Genomic DNA, 16,376 nt, shown 5'->3' on the forward strand with positions numbered 1-16,376 from the left:
TCATGTTTTTTTATTTTCTAGGTAAATAAGGCAATGACCATTTTAGTAATAAAAATCTATTGTTAAAAGGGGTATTTTTGTCTCATTTGGCAATTTACCTTCCAAATAAGATATTTATTTACCTAGTTAAGAGATATGTATCATTTATCCAAGAAAATAAACTTTTCTTGAACCCCACATAAATCTAAAAAAAAGCATAAAATTTTTGATCAATGGGAACAAAAATCCCATTAACCAACTTTTATCCTTCTCAAAAATCACAAAAAAGAACACTCCAAGCGTTTCTTTTTTACCCCAACTTTTATTCCAATGAAGGAGCGGTCACCTAAATATTTTATTAACCATTAATCCATTATTAAACGGAAAATTAGTACCCTGTTTGATTCGTGGCACTACAAGAAAACAGGAAAGGTGGCAGTTTAGAGCTTGGCGGTCTTCAAGACTGCCGCTAGAGAGAGAAGTAAGGTGGCATTCTCAAAGGAGACACCGCCTACAAGAGGAAAATGAAAGTTGAGCGGCAGCCCTTAACACTTGGCACGATGGTTTATTTTTGAACTGGACTTGAACCGGGATAAAACCCATTTTATTCTAACCGACAAATTGACAAAACCCAACCCGCCAAAACCTCTGCAAATGCTTCAAAGTTCCCGCTTTGTTCTCTCCTTCTTGTGTTCGATAAAATGATGCTAGAGAAACATTTGACCGAAGAAGGTGCGGAAATATCATTATTCGATCGAGAGAAAAAGGGAAAGGTAGATATCGTTGTTCAACAAAGAGAAAAAGGGAATGGTAGATATCGTTGTTCAACAAAGAGAAAAAAGGAAAGGTAACTCCAATCCGTCATTGTCTGATTGAGGATGCAAAGAGATCAATCGGTTTAGAGCTTTATTCTAGTGTTGTACGATGTAGAAGAGCTCCATACCAGCTTTGATCTCTTGAGAAGGCTATGCGTGAATTGATTGAATGAGAGAGGGGAAAAATTGTTTTCATAAGCTCTATATTAGCATCTATTCTTAAATTTGTTTGACCAAGAGAAGGTAATCATCTAACCCTCCCTCATGATAGGTTTTCATTATCTAATGCTTGTATCTGGGGATAGTGGGTAATAGGATTTTCTCCCAATCCAATGTGAGGAGTGAATCGGGTTTTGGAAATGAGGTCGAAAGGGTGAAAGGGACTTTGGATGGTAGGCGGAAGGGTTTTCTCCCAATTCTAGAGTGCTTCTTAATTCCTAAATGTCTTATTGAGTTGCTACAAAACCCTAGAGGCCTAAACTAGAAACTCCTATCCGAAAGTTTTATTGAATTGAAAACTTTGATGTCAAATTGTCCCTCGTCAGGTAAGCTTGTAACACCTATGCTAGAAATATGGTTATAGTATTTGTTGAAAGTAGCTGTAAAAACATGGTTGTAGAAACTACAATGATGAAACTTAAGGAATAGATAAGATCTTCTTGGGTTAATAACATGGTTGTAGAAACTACAATGATGAAACTTAAGGAATAGATAAGATCTTCTTGGGTTAATGCATTTGGTAAGTCTTCTACAATGAAGTACTCATTTATTGTTTTTGTATTCTCATAGATATCTTACCTGTGATTGCCTCACGAATAGGCCCATCATACTCCATGTTGTATTTGATTCCTAAATCCTATGATAAAGAGAAAGAATTATAAATGTTATAAGAAACCTTATAAATGTTTGACATACTAGCAAAGCTAAAGTGTTGGAATGTCAACCCACATCCTTTTAAACAAAACTTCTACTTATCGGAACAATATAGGTGATTTGCGTATATCAGTCGAAGCACCTATTCCTTGTTTTTTCAATAAAATTTTAAGTGGATAAAAAATCCATTTCTATTTTGTACAAGACTTTTTCTTGATATCAAAAACTTTATGATGCAGGCAGACAAACTTATTAAAATTTTTATGTATTGTTGTTAGTAGGTTATTTTGTTTACCATGTCCAGTTGTGGTTTGGATGCGTTCATTTATTTTTTCTTTATTTGATAAATAATAGGAACTATTGTATTAAATTCATACTACCCAAAAAGTTAGATAGTAGGAAATAAAGAATTGTATAGATCCTTGACTACATCAATATTATAAACAGAGATCCTTACACTATTTGAGCTTGACAGATCCTTAGGGATGAGGTCAAATCATCATTTTTTTAATTGGTTATTGTCCTATAAAATAATTCTCCCTTTCTCTAAATTTATTGACCTATATTTAAAGTAATGGTTTCTATTAGTTTTTTTTAGGGAGTGGGGTTGGGGGGTTCTGCTCTATAACACCAAGGGTATTTTTGTCTGTCATGCTTTGAGGGGGTGGGGTAGGGAAAGGAAGGCAAAGGTAGGGAAACCTATACAATGAGAAGTGTAAGTTAGGAATGTAAAAGGGTAGGTAGGTTTCCTGATTTTCTTTCAAACCAAAAACACTCTTAAGTTAGAAGGGTAAGATAGGAATAAAAAAGTTAGTAAATTGTTAATTATGTAGGATATTAGAGATATTTCCAGTTCCTCCATTTATAAATGTTCTAGTGGTTAAATTTTGCTGGGTTTAGGGGACTGCAGTCTAAGTACACTCTATCCCCTCTTCTTTATTATTATTGGTTTCTACCTACCTTACCTGACTCTTCAAGCCATGTAGCTGAAACCAGAAATTATCTTATCCCTTCAAAAGTGGATCATACTGATTATGAATATGGAAATTCTAGGTCTTTTGTTCTGTCAAAATTCATTGCCTATGCACCTAATAAACAAGGTACTACCATGTCACCTAGCCATGTGCTTAGGTGACTTGACAACAAAGGTACATAGTATAAATCATCAGATTGTGGTTCTTTAAAGTCCTAAGAGATCTACAAAGGTGTGGTGGGTCTTTCTTCATGACAACTAATTACATATAAATTATAACATCTCCAATCGGTACTCATGCTTATTATTTTTCTGAAATTTGATCCTTCATGATCTCAAGTTGTACTTATTTGATACCCATTTTCCATCCTGCTATTTCATAGTGCAAATGGACATTACGAAAATTTGTTTTTTCTAATATCACTAAGAAATGATAACTGTGAAGTTAGAATATTGAGAGGATGGTGTTTAGTGACAGGTGATTCTTTCTGGTTTTCTGATGACTAGTCAGTCTTGGGCTGTTATTTATGTATCCTGACTTCAATTTTTGTCAAATATCATGGTTAATAAAATACCATTTCATGATTCATGGTAAACAATTATTGGTTTAGCATTATGATATGTATAGCTACTTGGAAGAAGGCTGTTGCAATATATAAAAAAAAAAAAAAGGAAGATAGTTGCAATCTGAATGTAGACTAGAGTTTGGATTTTGGAGAAAAAATATTTATGATTAGCAACAAATGTAGTTATTAAAAGTGCAATGCATATTAGATCCATAATCCGAAGTAGGAAATTGAAGACTACTCAGATATTACTATATTTTACTCATTTTTATTCCATATTTATGTCTTTTTGGAGTTCTGAATACATATGCAACAAACCACAAATCTATAAAGAATTTACATTGGATAATGGATTAAAACTCAAATTTTCAGGTTGTAACAGGAAAACTTCTCTCTCTTCCTTTGAATTGTTAGTCTAAAGGCTTTTTATCTACACCATTGTTGGAATATTCATGTTCCTTGAAAAGCTTTTCTGAATTCTTAAGTGTGAAAATTCACCATGTTCAACAAGAATTATGTGCATTAGCGAAAATGGTAGCACATGATGCATATTGCAAAAAATTATTAGAAATAATTTAATAAATTGTTAAGTTGTCAAAAACTGGGATTTGTGTAAAATGTCTAATAATTTTGAATCAATGTAGAATTGTTTTTGCGTTATGTATTTTAGCTGCAATAAAAAAATAATGATCTATATTACTTGTCTAAGATTTATTATTTTATGGTACAATAAAACACAACTGTGCTATGTCTTTGTGGGATGCACCTGGGTGGGGGTTAGAATTTATATAGAACATTTTATTGAGAAAAATGAGAGTAGTCAGCACAATGCTATGTCTTTGTACCCTGGTACCTTAGTTCTCTTGAAATATATTAATTTGCCATTGCTTATTAAAAAGAAAACAAATTAATGTGGTACAACCATTGAAGTCAAGGTGATGCTTGATTTTTACCTGTCCATCTTGAGGAATTTTAGCAAGCTCCCGCATATTTATATATAATGACCTAGTCAATATAGTTGTGCTTATTGTAGTTTTGTTATTAGTAACTTCTCTTTTGAACTACCTTTTAAATGCTCTTTTTCTCTAACCATATGCAAATCATATGAGAAGGCGAAAAGGAAATTGACAATGTCAGAAGCTCATAATGTCCTTATAAATTACCTTAAAACAATTTCAAATAATCCTTAAAAGTGCAAAATGATACTCTATTCTGGTTGTTATTTTTGGCTTCTTAACGCTTGCTTCAATCTCTGCTTTATAGTTTGGTAAATTTGTGAAACTCAATAAGGTGGAACAGTTCACAGCGGTCCTTGATCCGACTCCATATATGAGTATGACAAACGACAAATCTCTTGTATACAACTATACATGCTCTATGCAGTGGTGGTTCACTTGAATGTTATGAATGTTGCATTCACTGGTCATTATGTGTGCTACATTAAGAATTTTTGGGGGAAGTGGTTCAAGATTGATGACAACATGGTATGTTCCCTATTTGCCATTAAATTATATCCTTACAACATGTTTTGCATTCAAGCAACTTGTATGGATTCCCATTTTCTGACAAATTAATGATGTTCTCTTTGACTATTATTGTTGATCCACTAATTTAGAAGTTACTTTAAAATTGCCACAACAAGTCATTGTAGTCGGTATATTTTCTACTGCACTAATCTATGATAAGGGAACAAAAAAAAAAAAAAGCTATTGTAAATTATGTCTTTGAAAGGAACAATTTATCATATTTTGAAGGGCATCATCAAGGAAAAAACAGTTTATCATATGGCCAAAATACATGCAATGTTGGGGATGAAGGATGATTTGCTCCCAATGTACAGAATAATAGGGAATGTGGAATGCTGAAATCTATTCTTTATTCTTTGATCAGACATCTTGCCTTTAGCATATAAAAATTACCTCAAAGTGGATTATGCAGATTAAAATAGGGACGGATCAAAATAGGCATCTTTGCGGCTTCTCACCATAGATAGAAAATATGATCTGAACTTTAAAAAGCAACTAAATGATGGATCTCATATACACATAGCTTAGAGCCTTTATGAACTGTATAAAGAGTTTGTTAGAGACTTACCCATTGTGTCCATAGAAGATCCCTTTAACCAAGATGATTGGAGCTCATGGACTTTACTAGAGTCTTTAGTTAATATCCAAGTTGTAGGAGATTACATTTTGGTTACTAATGCAAATAGAACTGCTGAGGCAATTATTCTCGAAGGCTTGCAATGCTTTGTTACTGAAGGCAAGTATCCATAGCTTCAAAGACTTGATCTATTGATCCATTCTTTTAATTTCCATTTTTTCAACTTCTTGTTGTATAAGTACTTCCCTTGCTCTGCAGTTTGAAGGATAGGTTAATCTTTTACGCATGTTAAAAGTTTGATGGTGCCTTAGATCTTGTATTTGGATTGGAAGGGGGGGGGGGGGATAATTTCTGTAATGAATGATTACAATTTTTTTTTTTGAAACCGTAAGGCAATTAGGCTGCCTACTCAAGAAATATTGCTAATGTGGATAAGAAGAAATAAGATTGTCCCTTCAACCTAAAACAAGGACTAGCCTATCTTAGTCAATGCCCCAATCACTCTTCAGATTAATCAAGTAATTCACCTTTGGACCACCATAAAGTGCCCCACAATGGTGGATAAGGATCCACTTCAACCGGCTATAAGAAAGATCAGGTAATTATTATGGGAATTTAGTTATGTGGATAAGGATCCAATCATCCAAACATAATTTCAATGATGGTTGGTTGAATAAGAATGTATGGTCAACCAAACAACAAAATCAAACTATTTTTTTATGGTTGTAGTATAGGACAACCTTGACATGTCTGGTATAGGTAGGAATGCAACTTGGGCGGGCTTGAGTTGGGCTTTTGTCAAAACTTGAATGGGCTCAGTCCGAAGGCAGGAACCTGAAATAGTATAGAATGCTAACTCAGGCCAATCCAAGTTGCACCTAGGAATAGGAGTATTTAGGGACAGCTATGGAGCTGTAACGTCCATCTCTGCGAACCAGCAAGAGTTGGGATTCAACAAGGGCTTAATTAACTATAATCCTACAATGTCAGTTATAATTAGTTTAACTAATTATATAATTTCTTATTATTTAATTAGTCTTTATAACTATATAATCATTTTCTAAGTTAGCTAAATTTGTTAAGTTAATTAATGTAATTAATAAAATTAATAATTTCCTACTTTAATTAACAAAATTATGTTAGCTAATAACTAATTAGTTAATCTTAGTTAATTAATGTAATTCAATTAAGGTAATGATTTTAAGTCAATGAAATAAATTGAATTAAAAGTTATTTATTTTTGAAGTTAAGTAATTGAAGAATTATGTAATTAATGACTTAATTATGTCATCATTAATTAATTAACTATGTAGTTTAATACGTTAAAAATAGTGAAAAGGGTCACTTGTAAAGGTGAATGGGTTGACCCTCATATTTGTCTTTAAACATGTAAATATTAAGTAGCTGAAATGGAAATAATGTATAGAACTGGAAGTGGAAGCTATTAATTAGTTGGATTGGCCCTTGTTAGTTGCTAAACGGGTTGAACCCGAAATATTCATCTCCTTCACTTGTATATTTAAAAGGAGTGCATCTAGTAGACTTTTTATTTATTTTTTATTTTACCTAAGTAAAAATGTGATACAAATCCTATTCTATTAGAGAAAGGTCTAATGTGATTGATGATCAAACATAAGCTAGTGACTCGGAATCGAAAGATGGCATAAAAAATGAGAATATGTTGAAATTAATGTCATCATATACAACAACTATAGGTTGGCTTTAAATTGGTGTTCATATCATCATATACAAATACCAGGTTGGGGAGGCCAGGTACCTTGCGGGGATGGGCATGGGGATTGCCTTGGCAAGGATGGGGATGAGAAGTGAAATACATGCCTTATCACAACCTTATATATTTAATGTTAAATATATAATATTATTTATGTTATTTATATTGTATATATCAAAATATATTTGAAATATTATTCATATTTTTGTTTTTTCCTTTATTTTAAATAAATATTTTCCAAAATTTAACTTTTAATTAAAAATTTAAGGGTTTGAATCAAGGTTCAAAATATCGATATGCCCGATACGCCAATATGGGCGTATCGAGCAAATCGATACTATTTTTTTTAGTTTTTTTTTGAAACCGGTTTAGGGGGGCCAATTTAGGACTCCTCCATCCCTTGAACCAGTCAGACCCTTGATACACCCACTATAGGGGCTTATCGGTGGGGTTCCAGAATGATACGTATCGATTGATATGGGCTGATACGTGTTGATACTTTGAACCTTGGTTTGAATCCTTGATGGGGAACTTGTCTCTATCATGATTGTAGTGGAGAATAAAATTTTTCCTTAATGGGGATTGGGGGTTGGGGATGGGGATTAATTTAAAAGTTGGGGGTTAGGGATGGGACAAGAAATATAGTTCTTGCCTCGAACCTGCTCTGTTGCCATTCATAGATTTGATAGACCAAGCTAGATCAATATATGTTTAAATTGGTAACTAAAAATTTATATTTTCTTGATCCATCTTCTTGTAATAGTGTTTGCCAAATTTAATCATCAATACAAATAGTGATTTGTAGGGCTCAAAATGTCTCTCCCATGGAGAGAAGTAGTTTTTATGATGAGAATTTGAAAATTTATTTAAATTCATACTAAGATTTATAATTAATTATTAAATTTTTATGCTAATTTTATTGTATTATATTTTTTCCTCTTAGTAGTATTTTAGATATTTTTATTTATCTTATTTTAAAATTTTAAGTTTAACTTGAAATGTTTTCAAAAAATGTTTTAACTTAAACACTAATGTTTTAATACATTGATGAAAAATTAAATGCACATATTTGATAGGTGAAGAGAGATAGAAATAGATAGAAAGATAAAAGGGAAGGGAAAGAAGTGTTAATATTAGATTGTTTATTGGGCATTTGAGATAGATGAGGAGATGTTTTAGGTGTGAAGATGGTTTAGGAGAAATTTTAGGAGGGGGAATGATTTAGATAATTGAGAGAGAGAGAGAGGGAGATTTTAGGAAAATAGGGTGCTAAGGGAGTTTGGATCACCTACCAACAAAATAAGTTCCAACACCCTACCAACATCATTTGACACCGAACATCTTAGACATGATGGGTCCCACTTTTGTGGTGGACCCTAGTTTTATAGAAAGATGTGTGGTGTTTGATAAAGTTGGTAGGGTGAAACTTGTTTTGTTGGGAAGTGATCCCAACTTGTGCTAAGGTATCAAGTTGAGAGTATTACAAATGGTATTTTGAGAGAGAAGCAACTAAGTATATGTTTGGCATCAATGCTGTAAATACAATACCGTTTTCTCTATTAATGTGTGGGTTGGGAGCATCATTTTTTGAGAAAACGGTGCATTTTTTTTGTTTGGAAACATTGTTGTCAGGTAGGACGTTTTTTTGGAGGAACAACAACATTTTTTGTTTAGTACCAATGTTCCAGGAAATGTTTTCAGCACTGGTACCTATTATTTAGTGCCACGTCATGTACCTATCACTGTCACCTCATGTCCCTATTGGCAGCAATGAGCTATAGTTTTAGGAAACGCCAAATTTGGCATTGCTCCAAACCATGCTTTCTCGATTTTCAAGGTGTAGCTTGGAACACTGTTTTTTTTATGGAAAAACGATTTTAAAAAAACAAGCATTTTTTGGAGTATCATTTTTTTTTGACATAATGTTGATATGTCGCCATTTTCTAGAGCAATGACATCGATGTCAAACAAACACTAAGGCAAAGTTTCGGTTGGTGAAGGAGTCATAAAAATGTCCAATTTTGTTTTAATATATATACTAATACATCTTACCATGAGTGTAGGGTTAAAAGATACTTGTTCTCAATATTCTTTATTTATTTGACCAAAAACATATAAAGGGGACTAAATGGGTTGACGTGTCATGCCCAAGAACGTTAGTAACACCTAACTGTTGCCCACCCTCAAAACAGGCAAAGTTGGAGTTGGACAAAGCGACTTCTAATTAGGGTTGTTCACAACAAGACCCAAACCGATCAAATTGACCAACCCGGTTTGATCCAACCTGAGTTGGCCAGTTTTTTTTTAGCACTGGTCGGTTTCAGGTTACAAAATAATATAAATCGATGGTTTGGTTTGGTTTTCATATGTGAAAATCGAAATTGAATTGACCCGAACCGACTTAGATATATATATATTTTAGTTTTAATATATATTTATTTATTTTAGCTTTATTTTGGAAATATATATATATATTATATAAAATTTTAGCTTGAATCCATCAAATCATTTTTAATTTCTAGGCATCCAGCCTTCGCTTCTTAGACTTGAATCTTTTACCGTTCAGATCGAGAGAATCATTCACAAAGCTGACCTAAATCGACTTAAATCGATCAAGTCGGTTTTACTTAATATTGTGCTAGTTTCGGTTTCATTTCTAGGTAAATTGACCAGGTTGGGTCGGTTGGAAAAACACCAATAAACTGACCCAACCCATCTCCGCCTTCAGCAATGTTGTCGAAGATGGGTGGAGACGGAGGTGGCGGCGGCAGCAGGCAAAGAAGGACCACTAGCGCTGTCGCTGCCACCTCTGCCTCCGGCCACCTCTGGCAACATTGCCAAAGGCAAAGGAAGAGGTGGGTGGAGGCAGTGGCGGCAGCGAGTGGTAATGGATGGTGGTGGTGGGTGGTGGCTCTGGTGAACAAATGGCAAGAAGAAGAAGATGAATAGTTTTTTGCCCTTTATTGATATTATTTTTAAAAACTTAACCTATTTTTAAGTTTTTTTGAGTAAATGCTATTGCATTAGTATGCCGTTTTCTCATAATATATATGTTGCTAGTAGGGGTGAGAAAAAATTGAAAAACCGAATCGACTAAAATCGAATTGAAAAATTGGTTAATTGAACCGGTCAATTTGGTTTTGATTTGATGTTTTTAAAAAATCAAAGGTATCGGTTCAGTTTTGGTTAACTAATATAAAAAATCGGCAGTTAACTAAACCGATCGATATAGATATATTTCTATATATTTTATATATATTTATAAATTTTATTATATATTTATATATGTTTTTATAATATTATATTATAAAAACTAAAAAACCAAAAAATTGATAGTTAACTAAACCGGTCAATCGGTTAACTGACTGGTTTCAGTTCGCTTCTGGTTACTTGTTTTCCAAAAACTAGTTTATCAGTTCGGTTCCAAAAAATGCCCACCGAATCATGAGGACCCCTAGTTGCTAGTAGTAAAAAAATAAAAAAGAATGTTTTTTAAAACCATACACCTTTCTCAATTTCCAAGATGTAGATGGTGTTTAGAAGCGTAAGCACTTTTGGGGACCAATTTTCAAGATAAAATGCCCATGCTTCCAAGACCCATTTTTCACAAAAAAAATAAAAAACGTTTTTGCCACGAGGCAGTGAGCAATACTATGCTGTTTGGTAAAGTGATTTTCATCACTGTTTTTCATGTATGTACTGACAGGTAAGTATCACATAGGATATGCATCAGTCAACCATTGGGGGCAATGGTTCGTCGATGCATTAAACACCAAATTTGGCGTTTCATGCATTGGTGGGGTCCCAGGTATGCCTGATTTTTCAATAAATGCCTGAACCAAACACTCATATATATGGGCGTTTGTTGAAATGCTTATGTGGATCTGATGTGGCATTGTTTTTCTGAAAAAACGACCACGGTTCCAAACATCCTCGTAGTCTAAGAAGACTTTTTTTTTTTTTTCTAAAAAACATATAACCAAACATCATGTGTGGTCTGAAAAAACGAATTTCAAACATAACATCGATATGATACCTTTTTTATTTTTAAGAAAATGGCATCTGTTCCAAACGTTGGCTTAAACAAACATTTTTGGTTTTAAAGGTGTATATTATTCATAATCAAAAGATAGCTTCAGACTAGAGACAAACATGAAGAAATGAAAAAAAAAAAAAAAGCATTTAGGTTATGTTTGGTGTGAAGGAAAAGGTAGGGAAACCTATACAAGGTTTGTAAAGCTTTCCCTACCTTTCTTTACTTTTTCCTTCAAACCAAACACAACTTATTGATCACTAGAACTTGATATTATCTGATTGAATGCGTAAAAAGCTTTGGATAAAGATTAGGGATGAATTCGACAAACATAGAGGTGTAAATCAGGCCATGCTACCTATGGCCTGGCATGGCCCATATATATTATATATAACATATAATATGTATATATTATATATTATATATAATAATTATATAATATATTAATATATATAATTTATTTTCAATTAAATTAAATTATATTATTTTATTATTGCATATATAAATAATTGTATACATCAAAATTTATATAAAATAAAATTTTAAGATTTTTTTTTAATTTTTTGTATATATATATATTTAATTTATGTTAACATTTTCATTATTTTTTCAAGAAATTTAAAAAACATGGCTAGGCCTATTTTACAGCTTGTCCTGACCCAAGGCTCAACCCATGGATTAGCCTGGCTTGTGACTCGGCATAGGCCCGCGAGAGCTTGGGCCTGGGTCGTGCTGGGCTGACCCCCCAAAATATCCCAGGCTCGACTCGGCTTGTGGGTTGGCATGGCATGGTCCACACTTTGTACAGACTATATGCAAGCCATGTCATGCCGATTCAACATGACCCAATTTACATCTCTAGACAAACGCTACCTAAATCATAGGCAAATCAAAAAGGAAATAGGGGAAATACGTGATTTAATGCATAAAGTCATAAAATCAAAAAGGAAATAGGGGAAATACGTGATTTAATACATAAAGTCGTAAAATGGTACTTGTGGCATAGAAATGCACTGAATATCTGGGGGACTCTAAATCTCTTACCCAGAAGAACTCTACCCATGCTTACTCACAAAACACTACTTCCATGCATTGGGAACATCTCTCCGTGTATAATAATATATAAAAGGATGAGATGTTCCCCATGTGTGACTGCAATGTTATGTGGGTAAGTGTGGATAGAGTTGTCATGGGTAGAAAATCTAGACTCGTATTTGGGGCCCTTCAAATATAAATGTTGCGAGTTATAGGCCCAAATCCATCAATAGGTATTGTATCCCATGTCTCAAGTCTTCGATACCTAATAACGTTATCGGCCATCACCATTCCCTACAAAAAAGCAGGTAGGCGTTTTCCAAATTTACCCAAAAAAAATTGGTGATCTCATTCCCAAGTTAATGAATCAATATCATAAATCGGTACTCGATTTTAAGAATTTACAATGCAATACATTAAAATTTTATAATCCAAGCTTGCCCAAGTTTGCACCATCTTAGGCAAGTCCTGATCTCCTGCCCACACAAACTTTGCCCACATCTACCCACATAACATTGCAACTACTCATGGAGAACATCTCATCTTTCTACATAGTATTATACAGGGGGAGATGTTCACAATTCATGGGGGTAGTGTGTTGTGGGTAGACGTGGGCAGAGTTCTTGTAGGTAGGAGATCCGGAGTCATCTTAGGCTATGTTTGGGTAGACATTTACTTTTATACTTTTAATGGTACGAAAGTATAAAATATAAATACAATTTTTACTTTGGTATTTTTTTATTTGAAATCCGTTTGGGTAAAAAATTTTGAAAAGCATGTTACCCAAAATAGAATTACCATTTTTTGTTTGGCAAAAGCACCATATTAGTTATATAATTCATCTGATCTTATATGTGACAAAGGCCACATTACCCATGATTAGCCACTTGTATACACTCAAAATACACATACACGTGGTATCCACTTAGAATTGGCACTTGATTTAGGAAACGAAGTGGTTTTGTACAGGTATAATGCTACATATAACATTATAGTAAATAAGCTATAAAAGCATTCCATTAAGCTTCAATAATAGTTTAGAAAATCAGAAGTCGACAACAATGATTCTAGTGGCGATAAACATGCAATAAACATACCATTAAGCTGAAGATATTGGATGAAATAGAGAAAAACGTTAAAAGAAATGGGGAAAATATGAAATTGGGATCCATACCTGCGATTCCAGTGGCAATGGTGGTCGAAGATAGGCAATGACAGAGCAAGAACCCACGGTGGCAAAGAGGTTAGGGCTTGAAGACGACAAATGAATTGGGAGAGTCTCTATCGAGGGGTTTTACTTAAGGGTGACCATCCTTTACACAAAATGGAAGCAAAATTTCCCCAAAGCATGAAGTAATTAAAGTCAACTTCATGCTTTTGGGGGTTTCATGCTTTTAAAAAGTATGAAAACCAAAGTTGTAAGTATGCCATCCGAACACGATGTGGTGTTTTTTGTAATTTCGTAATTTCAAAAGTACAAATCCAAACAGTGCCTTAACTTCAATGGGATGAAAAACCCAAACAGGGCCTTAACTTTAATAGGATGAAAAACCCAAACAAGGCCTTAACTTCGACATGATGAAAAACCCAAAGGTTGATGGGTATGGTTTTGTCGGATTATCTGAATATCTATGAGTTATGGGTCAAATAGCCCAGCAGAAGCATAGAATTTTTTAGTTTTTTTGATAATTTCATTGCTAATTTAGGTTTTAAAAACCGATTCGGAACTGGAATCGTTCTAGTCATAGTTTTTCAGATTGATGGTTTGATTGTCCGGTTCGAACAGACAGTCCATTCTAACAGAAAAATAAAAAAATAATTAAAATAAGGAAATAATAATAAACCGTTGAATGAATCGACAGTTCAACTGCCTAGATCAATGGATTATTAACCAATTAAATGGTTTTTGGTCAAATAAAAGGTTTGGAATAAAACGGTACCAACTGCCTGAATAATTCCTGGGCAAATGGTCCAATCGTCTGAATCAACGACAATTCAAAAACACTGTTGCTAACACAACAACACTAATAAAAATCTATGATATATCTATTGCACGGTATAGAAAAAAACGTGATTTTGAATGTAATGATAAAAAGTTAAATGTACCATAATAAATGTGAAAATACTGAAATGTAAACCAAAGAAAAGAAAACAGACATTTTAACATGAACTCGGGAGGGGGGGAGTGTAGTATCATACTCAGCCTGGAGAAATGGGTCTATGGCTCTATGCATAAAGGAAACGAGGAATTAAACATTCACTTAACGCGAGAGAATGCCACATGAGTTCCGTCATGAGCCAGAGAATTTGCATTACAGCCCACATTCACTAACTTCACCCTACATTCCTGGGCCAGAACTCAGAAGATGGAAAGGGAAAAATAAGGAACAAATTATTTAAAGACAAAAACAGCTTAAAACGTGCGTGTCTTGACATAGATTTAGCAATGCTCCAAAGGATAGACACGTTTTTAGGCTGTGTTTGGTTGGTTTGAAAGAAAAGTAGGAAAATTTGTACATACCTTGTTTAGATTTATTATAAAACTTTCCCTATCTTACCTTTTCTCTCCTTTTTCTTTTTTTTTTCCTACCTTTTCTTCCAAACCAAACCCAGCCTTAGAAAAATAGCTAGGGAAACCAACAACTAATGAGGACAAAACAGCGAAACAAAAGCCCATGCTTCATAATCAATCAAGTGGTCTTTAGTTCTAAATATGTTAGAAGTACTAAACGTTATTTTTGCTTTATAATTCAAGACTTAGACATTAAACAGTTCTAGTTCACTTGATCAAGCTAGCTAGCATAAGAGAGAATAAAGCTCCAATTTGATTTTATTATACGATGGTCTGTATCGTACGATATGCATGGCTCATATATTTTGGTTTTAGCTACCTGTCTCGTAATGGATTCGTCATCAACCCTTGTATAATGCAACTCCATGAAATTCAGGAAGGCTAACATTATTAACTTGGGTTTGACTACCGTATTGGAAAAATATGATACTGGAAAAAGTTACAATCAATCAGCTGCATGGTTTTTAAAATTGGATTGAACCAGACGATCAGATTGGAAAAACCGGGAACCGATTTCCCCCAAACCTGTTTTTTCCTCCAAAACCATTGATTCTGGTCAGTAAACTGCTGAACTGGCAGATTAACTGTTCGAATGCTTTTGATCAATTTTCAAATTTTCTATTTCTTTTTAATTTTTTTGTCAGAACAGGCCAGCTGTTCGGGTCAAACAGTCAAGCCAGTAACCGGACCCCTGACCAGTTCATTTTTAAAAACCATGATCAGCTATTTCATAAACATGGTGATATATATGAGACCAGATCTGCTCCTCACACAAGACGCTTCACATTGGCCTCACATGTACATCCTAACATGCATTGGAAACATCTCCCATGCTTATAAGTTATTATTCACGGGAAATGTTCCCAATGCAGGGTGGATGTGACTGTGAAGCGCCCATGTGTAAAGAGCAGATTAGTCAATTGGTCATTAGACTCAGGGGAGGGAAGCTCTTTGATTGGGGTCAATTGGTCGAATGTCTTCAGATACTATGTCTTTCTGGTATCATAAAATTAATAAAATTATTGGCGAGACCACTGTATTACATGAAAGTCCATGACTTTTTATTTTAGCCCTGCCCTATGATAATGTGGTAGCAAAAGTGAACTTCCTCAAATCCCCTCCCCGGTGTATCGCCGGAGTCATAAAAAAAAATTAATGTACAACTGAAATAATTATTCTTGTATTTTTATTTTATTTTAAAAATCGTCATGAGATAGTCCCTACACTGACATACTTTATAGTGGCAGCAGTGTCAGCATTATACGAAATGTTTGGACCATTTAAATAATTCTAAACTCCAACTTATAGGTCCCATCCCACCCTAAAGATAATTCACGGTCTCCAAGATAGCAATAGTGTGACATGGTTAGCTGTCATGGTCTCCAATGTCTTTCCAGGTTGGTGGGCTATTGTGAAAATTGTAACTGCAAATGTTGAAGGGAAGAACTTGGGGAGTAAGCTTGTGGTGGGGGAGGGGGGCAATTTCAAGAAGCTTGGATTAGGCTTTTGATTGAATTGGAAAATGTTAATTTGAACCCGTATTGACACTAAACCCCACTACAATTGTATATTGCGAACATCTTCTCAATTTGTTGATGGTTTTCAAACCATTATTGATTGTTTATATATTATACAAAGTATGGTTTTCAAACCATTATTGATCTGGACAGTCAGACTATATGGCTTATAAACCGT

General features: G+C 34.0%; 1 long non-coding RNA gene across 1 annotated transcript; it reads left to right on the top strand.

The window, feature by feature from the left end:
* The first annotated feature begins 492 nt into the window (after window positions 1-492).
* Window positions 493-4,801, top strand: LOC148854215 (uncharacterized). Its single transcript, XR_016112574.1, has 2 exons — window positions 493-1,339; window positions 4,470-4,801. It is a non-coding gene; the product is annotated as an uncharacterized LOC148854215 (long non-coding RNA).
* The last annotated feature ends 11,575 nt before the right edge of the window (window positions 4,802-16,376 follow it).

The sequence above is a fragment of the Nelumbo lutea genome, chromosome 4, assembly GCF_056320005.1.
Source record: "Nelumbo lutea isolate HS-2025 chromosome 4, American lotus-T2T, whole genome shotgun sequence".
In the NCBI taxonomy this organism is placed as follows: Eukaryota; Viridiplantae; Streptophyta; class Magnoliopsida; order Proteales; family Nelumbonaceae; genus Nelumbo; species Nelumbo lutea.